The sequence below is a fragment of the Kogia breviceps genome, chromosome 1 (assembly GCF_026419965.1).
Source record: "Kogia breviceps isolate mKogBre1 chromosome 1, mKogBre1 haplotype 1, whole genome shotgun sequence".
NCBI lineage: Eukaryota > Metazoa > Chordata > Mammalia > Artiodactyla > Physeteridae > Kogia > Kogia breviceps.
Genome location: NC_081310.1, coordinates 66733564 through 66746429, shown reverse-complemented (window position 1 = coordinate 66746429; position 12866 = coordinate 66733564). Strand labels below are relative to the sequence as shown.

Below are 12866 nucleotides of genomic sequence, written 5' to 3'. Positions count from 1 at the left end.
TCTCTTGAACAACTGAACAGAGTTGCCATCGGCTGAGATGGGAGAGCCAATCTGAGGTGTATATTCGATTTCCAGGTGGAGAAGTTGAGCAAGCGGTTGGATATACAGTCAGGAGCTCAGGAGAGAGGTCTGTTGGCATATATAAAGTATTCAAAGCCCTGAAACTGAATGAGAGAGTGAGAGTAGAGAAAGACTAGAGGACCAAACACTGAGTCCTGGGCACTCCGACATTTAGAGCAGTGCTGATGATAGAAATACAATGTGAGTCAGGTCAGTTTTAAGTGGTCTAGTAGCCCACATTTAGAAAAAGAAAAAGAAACAGGTGAAAGTAATTTTAAACTATATTTTATTTAACCTAAGATATCCAAAGTATTATCATTTCAACATGTGATCACTATAAAAATTATTAATGAAATATTTTGTTTGCCCTTCTATCCTGGTAGGTCTTTGAAATCTTGTATGTGTTGCATGCTTACATCATTCAGGCTTCTAGTGCTCTGTAGCCCTGTGAGGCCAGTAACTATGGTGTTGGACAGTGCAGATTTCGAGGTTTGGGAGAAGAGAGGCTAGCAAAGGAGACTGAGAGGGAAGAATCTATGAGGAAAAAGGAAGCTGAGACACCATGGCCTCCTGGAAGCCAGATGAGTAGAAGTGGTGATAATCTGTAGAAGTGCTTTCATGATAGTTTCAGTTTTCTTGGTGATGAAGCAAGCCAGGTTCACTGCCCAGGGGGAGAATGTGTGAGGAGGTGTTGGGGGTATGAGGAGATTAGGGGAGAGAGTGGGATCTGGAACAGATTAGGGGAGTAAAGGATGACTGCTGGACAGCATAAAGACTCACTGACACTGATAATCATGAATTTAAAGGGAGAAAAAGTCAGTGAGGTTGGGTGTTTTCCTCCAGTCACAAAGATTCAGGCAAGATAGGCAGAGACTTGGATTTAACCAGGGTAATGGTTTCTGCCCTCCATCATGATGCCACTTTGTTTTGATTAAAGTTATTCTGATTGCAAATAACATAAATCAGCTCACATTAGGTAAATCAAAAAGAAAACTTGTTGGAAGATTTCTGGATAATTTTCAGAACTCAAAGGCTTCCAGGAGAGACAGGAAGCAGACAGCAGTCAGGAACCACGTTCCGGGTATGGCTGCCTCATCAGCCTCATCCAGCTTGCCTCCTCTCTTGCTTCTCTATCCATGATCCCACAGAGATGGTGACCCCACCAGTGCCAAGTAGTTACCACCTCACCCCCAGCCTCAGAACTCACAAATGTCTTTGAATTTACATTACTAAGAGAGAGAATCTGATGGAACAAGCTTGGACCAAATGGGGTATGAGTCAAGGAAAAAATCATGGGGAAAAGGCAACAATTAATCATTCAAAATATTATTCCATACCATACATTTGCAAAAACATATAGCATCAGAGACTGACTCCTAATAAATATTCATAACAAAAGAAGTTTTGTGGAATATTCATTGTTACAGGATAAATTTTTTAAAGATAAAATCTTGATGCTCTTACAAATATAAAATGAACACACCCGGGCTTCCCTGGTGGCGCAGTGGTTGAGAGTCCGCCTGCCGATGCAGGGGACGCGGGTTCGTGCCCCGGTCCGGGAAGATCCCACATGCCACGGAGCGGCTGGGCCCGTGAGCCATGGCCTCTGAGCCTGCGCGTCCGGAGCCTGTGCTCCGCAACGAGAGAGGCCACAGCAGTGAGAGGCCCGAGTACCGCAAAAAAAAAAAAAAAAAAAAGAACACACCCAAAGATTTTATTTAACTCATTAATTAATGAAGAAATAAGTAATATTTCAACAAGTTAAAAGGAGAATTCAAAGACCAGACATATATGTAGGCCCTAAAATGAATCTACAAATAGACGCAAAACTAGTTATTTTCTTTTTTGGGGAGGGGGTAGGAAATCAAGTGTCCCTTCACTGGACAAGATTCATTTGCAAGTGTATAAAGCAGAGTTATTGGGCTTCCCTGGTGGCGCAGTGGTTGAGAGTCCGCCTGCCGATGCAGGGGACACGGGTTCGTGCCCCGGTCCGGGAAGATCCCACATGCCGCGGAGCGGCTGGGCCCGTGAGCCATGGCTGCTGAGCCTGCGCGTCCGGAGCCTGTGCTCCGCAATGGGAGAGGCCACAACAGTGAGAGGCCCGCGTACCTCAAAAAAAAAAAAAAAAAAAAAAAAAAGCAGAGTTATTGGGCTTCCCTGGTGGCGCAGTGGTTAAGAATCCGTCTGCCAATGCAGGGGACATGGATTCAAGCCCTGGTCCAGGAAGATCCCACATGCCACGGAGCAACTAACCCCGTGCACCACAACTACTGAAGCCTGTGCTCTAGAGCCCATGCTCCACAACAAGAGAAGCCACCGCAATGAGAAGCCTGCGCACTGCAACAAAGAGTAGCCCCCACTCTCTGCAATTAGAGAAAGCCTGCGGGCAGCATCGAAGACCCAATACAGCCAAAAATAAATAAATAAATTTTTTAAAAACCAGAATTATTTGCATTGCTATGTTATCTACAACTTACATTGTTGTAAAATAGCTCAGAGACAATGAAAGGTGCAAACCCCTGTCAAAGAATCAGATAACCTAAAAGGGTGTGCTTTAGATAATGCATAGTTTCCAGTTGAATACATCCAGTAATTCTTTGATCCATTTCAAAATTTTTCACAACTTTTCCTGAGAACTGAATGCCCAGATGTGCTTACCAAATGTGTTGGTAAGCACATTTCTTCATGATTCTCTCATTGTCCAATATTTTTATGTGCTTAATATTATTTTGGTGCCTTTTCATTTTTAAAAATAAAGTTTTACATTTAATTATTTAAAGTTATATGGCCCTCAGAATCATAATTACACACAATAAAACATCAAATATACAGATTCCTTGGGAAATGTGCATAAGTTATAACCGTGTAAGTCCCAAAGTTCTATCATCTCATCTACTTTGGTTTTCCTAAGCCATATTAGATCTCTGCATCTAAAAAAGTATAAATGGGAGAACTATTAGTGATATGAGCTAATACTCCTGCAGATCAGAATATGCCACCCCAGGGTATGCCATTTTAGCATAAAGACTATTTTGAGCTGGAGGCAAGTGACAATCAACAGATGCAGAAAAAAGCCTTCTCAGAACTTTCTCTACTGACTAAAAGCAGACACTTCTGAGAAATGAGGACTGCTATAAATCTCTTTTTCTGGGAGAGTGTTACGGCCATGAAGAAGATGAAAAATCAGCACTGAGACAGGTCTGCAAACAAAGCTTATTGAAATAAACCTTATCTTCCATTCCTTTCCGTGTGTACTTACCTTCCCACAGTTTACCACTCTAAAAGCCTAAACTAATTTTCCTTTGTCTTACCACTTCTCTACAAATTTATTGTTCTTTGTTAAGGTGCTATACAAGCCCTGAGTTCTAACCACCCCTTTGAGTTACTCATCATTGAATTTCCCCCATGCGTATGCACTCTGCACATGTTAACTGTTTTTCTATTTTTTTTTTTTTTTCGCGGTATGCAGGCCTCTCACTGTTGTGGCCTCTCCCGTTGCGGAGCACAGGCTCCGAATGCGCAGGCCTAGCGGCCATGGCTCACGGGCCCAGCCACTCCACGTCATGTGGGATCTTCCCGGACCCGGGCACGAACCCGTGTCTCGTGCATCGGCAGGCGGATTCTCAACCACTGCGCCACCAGGGAAGCCCTGTTTTTCTATTATTAATCTGTCTTTTGTCAGTTTAATTCCCAGGGCCCCAGCAGGAGAAAGGTTTTTTCCCTCCCCTCTGCTCACAAGATTAATGTTAAACTTTTTTTAAAAATTTGTTTATTTATTTGGCTACGCCATGTCCTAGTTGTGGCATGTGGGATCTTCATTGTGGCATGTGGGATCTTTAGTTGCAGCATGCAGGATCTTTAGTTGCAGCATGCAGGATCTTTTTAGTTGTGGCATGCGGGATCTTTTTAGTTGTAACATGTGGGATCTGTTAGTTGCAGCATGCGGAAACTAGTTCCCTGACCAAGGATCGAACCCGGGCTCCCTGTGTTGTGAGCATGGAGTCTTAACTGCTGGACCACCAGGGAAGTCCCTAATGTTAAACTTTAAAAAGCAGGATACAGGGCTTCCCTGGTGGTGCAGTGGTTGAGAATCCACCTGCTGATGCAGGGGACATGGGTTCGTGCCCTGGTCCGGGAAGATCCCACATGCCACGGAGTGGCTGGGCCTACGAGCCATGGCCACTGAGCCTATGCGTCTGGAGCCTGTGTTCTGCAATGGGAGAGGCCACAACAGTGAGAGGCCCGCGTACCACAAAAAAAAAAAAAAAAAAAAAAAAAAGGATACAAAAGTGCTTATTCTAGTGGATCTAAACTTTTTCCTTTGTCTTCTTTTTTCATTTTGAGAACCTAAAAGATGCAGAATATAATTACCTATATTCTTCTCCCCAGAATTCATAGTTGCTAAAAGTCATATTTTTCCAGTTGTTTTGCCTGTTGTGGTAGATTATATTCCTGTTCCCAAATGATTCACCCCCTTTCCTGAGAGAATTATATGTAACTCCCCTCTTATTGCCATGTGAGTTTTAGGACACATCCCATGTATGGCAGGCTTGGCCACCTGACTTGTTTTGTGGGTTAAAGGCTATGTGCTACTCCCTAGCTGATATTTTAATAACGATGGCACTCCACTTTCCTTTTCCCTCTGCTGAGAAATTAGTTTCTTCCCAATAGAAACTTTTGCTGCCACTTAAATCTCAGAATAAAGAAGCCATATAGAGCAGAACCCTAGCCAACCTGCAGCTGAGCTGACATGAGCAAGAAATACACCTTTGTGATTATAAGCCATTGGGATTTGGGAATACTGTTCATTACTGTAGCATCACCTACCTATGCATTTCCTTTTTAAAAAATTACACATGTGCTCCAGGGATGCAAGGATTTTTTCAGAATATGCAAATCAGTCAATGTGATACACCACATTAACAAACTGAAGAATAAAAACCATATGATCATCTCAATAAAGGCAGAAAAAGCTTTTGACAAAATTCAACACCGATTTATGATAAAAAATCTCCAGAAAGTGGGCATAGAGGGAACCTACCTCAACATAATAAAAGCCATATACAACAAACCCACAGGTAACATCATTCTCAATGGTGAAAAACTGAAAGCATTTCATCTAAGATCGGGAACAAGACAAGGATGTCCACTCTCTCCACTTTTATTCAATATAGTTTTGGAAGTTCTAGTCATGGCTATCAGAGAAGAAAAAGAAATAAAAGTAATGCAAATTGGAAAAGAAGTAAAATTATCACTGTTTGCAGATGACATGATACTATACATAGAAAATTGTAAAGACACTACCAGAAAACTACTAGAGCTCATCAATGAATTTGGTAAGGTTGCAGGATACAAAATCAATACACAGAAATCTTTTGCATTCCTATACACTAACAATGGAAGATCAGAAAGAGAAACTAAGGAAACAGTCCCATTCACCATCACATCAAATAGAATAAAATACCTGGGAATAAACCTTCCTAAGGAGGCAAAAGACTTGTACTCAGATAAGATGTTGATGAAAGAAATCAAAGATGACACAAACAAGTGGAGAGATATACCATGTTCTTGGACTGGAATAATCAATATTGTGAAAATGACTATACTACCCAAAGCAATCTACAGATTCAGTGTAATCCCTATCAAATTACCAATGACATTTTTCACAGAATTAGAACAAAAAGATTTACAATATGTACAGAAACACAGAAGACCTCAAATAGCCAAAGCAGATCTTGAGAAAGAAAAACAGAATCAGGCTCCCTGACTTCAGGGAGCTTCTACAAAGCTGTAGAAATCAGTTTGGGAGACTTCCCTGGTGGTGCAGTGGTTAAGAATCCACTTGGCAATGCAGGGGACATGGGTTCAATCCCTGGTCCGGGAAGATCCCACATGCCTTGGAGCAACTAAGCCCGTGCACCACAACTACTGACCCTGAGCTCTAGAGCCCGTGTGCCACAACTACTGAAGTCCACGTGCCTAGAGCCTGTGCTCTGCAACAAGAGAAGCCACTGCAATGAGAAGCCTGTGCACCACAACAAAGAGTAGCCCCCTCTCACCGCAACTAGACAAAAGGACATGTGTAGCAATGAAAACCCAATGCAGCCAAAAATAAATAAATTAATTTAAAAGAAAAAGAAATAAGGCCCTGATTGTTAAAAAAAAAAACACAGACAAACAAACAAAAAACAGTTTGGCACTGGCACAAAAACAGAAATATAGATCAATGGAACAGGATAGAAAGCCCAGAGATAAACCCATGCACCTATGGTCAACTAATGTATGACAAAGGAGGCAAGAATATACAATGGACAAAAGGTAGTCTCTTTAATAAGTGGTGCTGGAGAAACTGGACAGCTACATATAAAAGAATGAAAATAGAACACTAACACCATACACAAAAATAAACTCAAAATGGATTAAAGACCTAAATGTAAGGCCAGATACTATAAAACTCTTAGAGGAAAGCATGGGCAGAACACTCTCTGACATAAATCGCAGCAGTATCTTTTTGGATCCACCTCCTAGAGTAATGAAAATAAAAACAAAAATAAACAAATGGGATCTAATGAAACTTAAAAGCTTTCACACAGCAAAGGAAACCATCAACAAAATGAATAAACAACTCACAGAATGGGAGAAAATATTTGCAAATGAAGCTACCGACGAGGGATTAATCTCCAAAATATACAAACAGCTAATGCAGCTCAATATCAAAAAAAACAACCCAATCAAAAAATGGGCAGAAGATATAAATAGACATTTCTCCAATGAAGATATACAGATGGCCAAAAAGCACATAGAAAGGTGCTCAACATCACTAATTCTTAGAGAAATGCACATCAAAACTAATGAGCTATCTCCTCAAACAAGTCAGAATGGCTATCATCAAAAAATCTACAAACAATAAGTGCTGGAGAGGATGTGGGGAAAAGGGAACCCTCCTACACTGTTGGTGGAAATGTAAAGTGGTACAACCATTATGGAGAACAGTATGGTTGTTCCATAAAAAAATAAAAATAGAACTATCATATGATCCAGCAATCCCACTCCTGGACATATACCCAGAGAAAACCATAATTTGAAAAGATACATGCACCCCAATGTTCATTGCAGCACTATTTACAATAACCAAGACATGGCAGCAACCTAAATATCCATCAACAGAGGAATGGTTAAAGAAGATGTGGTACATATATACAATGGTATATTACTCAGCCATAAAAAAGAATGAAATAATGCCATTTGCAGCAACATGGATGGATCTAGAGTTTGTCATACTGAGTGAAGTAAGTCAGACAGAGAAAGACAAATATCATATGGTATCGCTTATTTGTGGAATCTTAAAAAAATGGTAAAAAAATTACACTTGTGCTATATGTAAAATCTTCTGCTAAACTTTGTATCCTACATTTTCTTTTTCAGGATTCACTTTTCTTCTTGTTGAAACAGTTCTTTTGGTCAGAGTCTGTGATTACTAAAATTTCTGAGTTCTTTCATGCCTAAAGATGTCTTTACCTTTACTCTGGAACAATAGTCTCACTGGGCATAGAATTTTATATTTAACATTATTTTATTTCACCATTTTGATGATTTTATTCCATTATTTTTTGGCATCTGCTGTTAAATATGAGAAAGTCTGGTATCAATCTGATTCATGTATCTTGTTAAATAATCTGTTTTACCTCTTTGGTAGCTTTTAATATTTCCCTTTCTTGTTTTCAAGTGTGGCTATGAGTTTTTAAATCTGTTTTCTTCCTGATTTTATGTGTTTGGAGGAGGAGGAAGTTTCAACATTTGTTCCACCTGCTCTCTTGGCTCTTGCATTACTAAATGGAGTGAACTTGTTTTGATGACACATACTCATCATTTTGAATTGTCCATTTTTATATAATGTTGCAAAAGCCTGATTAATATTAATAAACAGTGTCTTTTTAGTTCTTGTGTCTTCTTTTAGAGATTTCCCCCCTCTTCTCTTCTTTCAGGCTATCAGCTGCCAGTTCACTCTAATGTCCATATAACCATCCATAGCAATCTTCTGCATGTTGCTTTGCCTCTTCACTTCTCCCCAGACACCTCAGAATGATTCCTCCTACTTTATTGTACAGAGCATTGTGTTCTCTCTAGTCCCTGCCTCCAAACTCAGCTTGTGACTTCACTTTGAAAACCTACAGTATTATTCACATGCTCTAGTACACAATGGGATATCTCTTTTGACTCCTTTTCTTTTTCCTAGCAGTTCAGCAAACAGAAAGAAATGGTATAGAAATTTCTTTCCTAGTTGATATAAATCATGCCACTGTATTAGTTAGCCTTGTGTCTGAGTCCTATTAATAAAGACCCAAATTAAAGGCTTAATCTAATAAAACTTTCTGTACCCCCACCTAAATAAACCTCATAGGTAGGCATTTTGAGGTTAATATTGTAGTTCTTCAGTCATCAAGGACCCAAGCACTTTCTACTTTTCTCTTTGGCTTTCCTTAACAGGAACAGGGAGTCCTTTTCAAACTCCCTTCATGGTCCCTTCATGGTTTCAAGAAGGCTGCTGGATCTCCAGCCATCGCAACCACATTCCAGCCAGGTCAAAGAGGAAGGTGGGAAGGACAAAAAGGTATGCCCCTTTAGGAGAAGTTCCCAGATACCTCACCTCTTCTACTTATGTTTCATTGGCCATCCCTAGCTACAAGGGAAATATTTTAGTCTCAAATAAATTGAATATATTGCCTGTATGCCATCACTTTCGGTTGCTCTACAGTATACCTTAGCTTACAATGGTGGAACAGACTCAGTTCTTTCCCTTAAGGAATGGAAAATTATTTTTGCTTCTCCTTATGCTTAAGAGTATTAAGAATTTATAGATAATTTTGGCTGGAGAAAGGGAATGGGGAGAAAGGCAGGGCAAGAATCAGAACAAAAAAGAGCAATCTTGGATTGAAAGAGGTGAAATCAGGAGGGCAAATTTGTCCTCAGGGCCCAGTAGTATTTTTGCCTAACCCCAGACTGCCCCCTTATCTTCCTTTTCCCCTTCCTCCTCCTCTTCCTCCTCCTCCTCCTGTCTCCTCTCAGCCAAGCTTGGCTTCCATTCAAACTTTCCGGAAATCCCCTACCCAATTTCCAGCTTTTGAAACAATGACTCTCTGGAGACTATTCCCATTGTCCTTGGAATTAGAACAATGAGAGAGTAGAGGCTCCTCTCTGGCTTCAGGTTATGTCCCTACTCCCAGCCTTCCCCCAAAGTAAAAGCTTCCTCAACTCTCCAATCACTGTCCTCTTCTGTATAGAGGCAGGAAGTTGGGGGAGGTAGACAAAAAGCACTTTCTATCAACAGCTTTTGATGCCTGAAGTCAATGCCAGCCCCTTAAGTACAGCCTGGGGCCTGTCCCCTTTTAGCTGGAACTGAGAAGGAGTCTCTCTGCAGGGCTGCAGTCGGACACCTGAGCATGCTGGGGGTTGGCAGGCAAACTCAGGACCTGAGTCCTGTATTTTCGAAGTCTCTTTTGATGCCTTAGTTTCCCCTGTCATTGAAGTGAGAGAACCAGAGGCCATTCTAAAGGAATTGGCAGTTTTGTCTCACTGCCAGCCTCTCTTGCACTCCCAACTCTGACCCTAGGAGACCCCGTCCCCTTCCTTACCCAGTTCTGCCAAAAGGGCTGTTAGGTGGGGGGAGGGGTGCAGGCGGGGCTTTTCCTGCACCATCCTGGCGCCTGACTGGATCGGGTTACTGGAGGCAGTCTGGATTTGAATGTGCAAATAAACAGAGGTCACTTTGATCCACGAGGCTGAGAGGGAGGGGGAAGAAAAATGAGCGCCCTGGTCAGAGACGTGCATGCTGGGCACTTGAGAGAGGGTTTGGGGGAGGTGGGGTGAGAGCATGTCCTTATTACTCTGACTGGACCCAAAACCTATTTTTAAAACAAGAGAAAAGGGAGAGAGTTCCAGAAAGAGACAGGGACCCACTTTAGGCTTTCAGACTTCCTCCTGGAATCAAATACCCCACTGATCTTTCCTCGCTGCTACCAGGAGGGGAGTGGGTAGCTTGGACCCCACCCTCCCTCAAGGCTCTCCCACCTTTGGGATGTCTTGGGTGCCACTTGGGAGAGGGAGAGCTGGAATGGAACCGTCTACACTATGGGGTGTGTGGTTCAGTGTGGGGCCATAGGTTGGGAGCTGTAGGGCCTATTGTCTCCTTGGGCACCAATCCACACCACAGGCAGGCTTAGAGAGGGAGAGACAAAGGAGGGAATGGGATAGCACAAAGGAAGCAAGGAATGAAATGGTAAGTAAAGGCAAACAAAAGTGAACCGTGAACCGGGGGAGACAAAAGCCGGGAACAATATTCCCCAGGCAATAGGCTCAGGAACAATAGGGACACTGACAGCACCACAAAGACACCAGTGTCTCCAAGTAGACGTTATCTCAGGCAGTGGTTGGCAGCCCCGCTCTGGCTGCAGCTATTTTCAGTGCCGCTTTTGTGCCATGCTGAACAATATTCCTTGCATGGCTGCTGATAGAAAGATGAGAAGGTTTCTGTTTGATTCTCCTTTTCCTTCCCTCCCCCTTTCCCCTATTCCAACCCCCACCACCTCAGACATTCTGAGCTCAAGCCACTGGCCTGGTTAGGGGGGGTTTGTGCACATGTGTGTGTTTGTGTGTGTGTGTGTGTGTATAGGACCAAAGGGCGGGGTGGGGGGTTGGGAAGGTCTCTGTCAGGCTTTCCAGTTGCCCTCAACCTTACCAGGGCCACCATGGAAGGAAGACAGTGGAGATTAAGGCTGGGCAATAGGAACTGGAGAACTGGGGTGTGTGGGGAGGACTGTTTGGGGAAGTGGATTCTGCTTTCACCAGCAATCACAAGACCAGCCTGAGCTATTCACTGTAAAAAGGCCAACTCAGCAAGTGTTTTCCTTGCTGTGGCCAGCTATTCATTTCATAGCCAAGGCGTCTCACCTGGTCCTTCTGCTGTTTTCCTCCTCTGGGCCAGCGTGTTCTCTGCCCCACCCCTCATAGCCATTGCATTCTCCCATCTTTGTTTATAGTTACCAGTTTTTTGAGTACCTCTCAACTCCTCCCTCCCCCACCTTTGCCACACCAAGTTGAACCTAAGGGATCAAGGTCCTTAGCTTGAAAGACTGTTTGATAGCACTGGCCCTTCCGGAGGCCCTATGACCATTCCCATCTAAGCTCACATGACCCCAATCCACAGTGTTAGCCATTCCACCCTAAGTGTCTCCCCTGTTCCTTCTTAGGGGAACTATGACCCTAGATTATTGGGTCAGAGGTGTCCTTTCCCAGAGCTCCCTTGTGCATAAGGCTGTGTACTCTTATTTTCTCAGGGATGTAACCCAGTACAACTGACCTTGTGGGATTAGAAAGAACACTGCACTTTTTCATTGAACTGATTTTCTTGTTGTTCTTATTCATCTGTTTCAGGTTAGTTTTCTAGGTGGCTAAACTACTACGTTTCAGATTCCTGGCTTCCTCAAAAAAAATGGAAATGAAACTTCTTGGGAAGGCATTGATATAAAAACTTCAGGAAGGATGCCTTCCTAAGAGTCCAGACACTCAGAGGTGGACCCAAAAGTTTGAGCCATCACTTAATTTGTGAGACTGTGGCTATTTGTTCAGATTTCTCAATATGTTAGCACTTTGAAGGCAGGAAACAAATTTTATACCTCTATTGGCTACCTCATAGCATCATGACACACAATAAGTTCTCGATGAACACTTGTTGAATTGGACCAAATTTTGAGAGTCAGAAGGGACCTTAAAGCTCATCTAGTACCTTGCTATTCAAAGTGTGATCCCGGGCTTCCCTGGTGGCGCAGTGGTTGAGAGTCCCCCTGCCGATGCAGGGGACACGGGTTCGTGCCCTGGTCTGGGAAGATCCCACATGCCGCAGAGCGGCTAGGCCCGTGAGCCATGGCCGCTGAGCCTGCGCATCCAGAGCCTGTGCTCCGCAACGGGAGAGGCCACAGCAGTGAGAGGCCGCGTACCGCAAAAAAAAAAAAAAAAAAAAAAAAAAAAAAAAAAAAAAAAATGTGTGATCTCTAGACCAGCAGCATTAACATCACCTGGGAGTTTATTAGAAATGCAGAATCTCAAGCTCTACTTCAGAACTGCTGAATAAGAATCAGCATTTTGGGGCTTCCCTGGTGGCGCAGTGGTTGGGAGTCCGCCTGCCGATGCAGGGGACACGGGTTCGTGCCCCGGTCCGGGAGGATCCCACGTGCCGCGGAGCGGCTGGGCCCGTGAGCCATGGCCGCTGAGCCTGTGCGTCCGGAGCCTGCGCTCCGCAGTGGGAGAGGCCGCAGCAGTGAGAGGCCTGCGTACCACAAAAAAAAAAAAAAAGAATCAGCATTTTGATGAACTACCCAAGTACTTTACTTCATATACTTCTAGAGAAGCACTGATCTAGCACAGCTTCTCCTTCCTTGCCTTCCCACAACTGCTGCCCATTTCATGGCAGTGTTGCCATCCATAGCCTACAATCACTGAAACTGTGAGCTATACACCATGCCATCCAGTCGGCATCTACAGTAAGACCTCTGTAGAGATGAACTTACCATCTGTGGTAACAATCTAGTCCACAGTTGGAATCAAATCAGATTGAACAGAATTAAATTTGCATTTAAAGCCTCTTAGGAATGGGACCTTGTACCTAGCATATACTCAGTCAAAGCTTGTTAAGGGAAAGGTTTAAAAAGTCTATTATGACTTCCCTGGGTGATCCAGGCAGTAGGTAATTTTATGGACCAACTTGACTGGGACATGGGTACCCAGACATTTGGTCAAACGTTATTTTGGTT

General features: G+C 43.1%; 1 protein-coding gene across 3 annotated transcripts in view; it reads left to right on the top strand.

The window, feature by feature from the left end:
- Positions 1-12866, top strand: part of SNRPE (small nuclear ribonucleoprotein polypeptide E) — a 167171-nt gene that overhangs the window by 111759 nt on the left and 42546 nt on the right. Inside the window, exon 7 of one of the 3 annotated variants that reach the window (XR_010840588.1) lies at positions 2257-2494. The exons of 1 other annotated variant lie outside the window; for it this stretch is intronic. The gene's annotated coding sequence lies outside the window, so the exon portion shown is untranslated. Of the gene's footprint in view, positions 1-1920; positions 1967-2256; positions 2495-12866 lie in introns of those variants that run through there. One more of the 3 variants, XR_010840589.1, reaches the window with a different exon arrangement.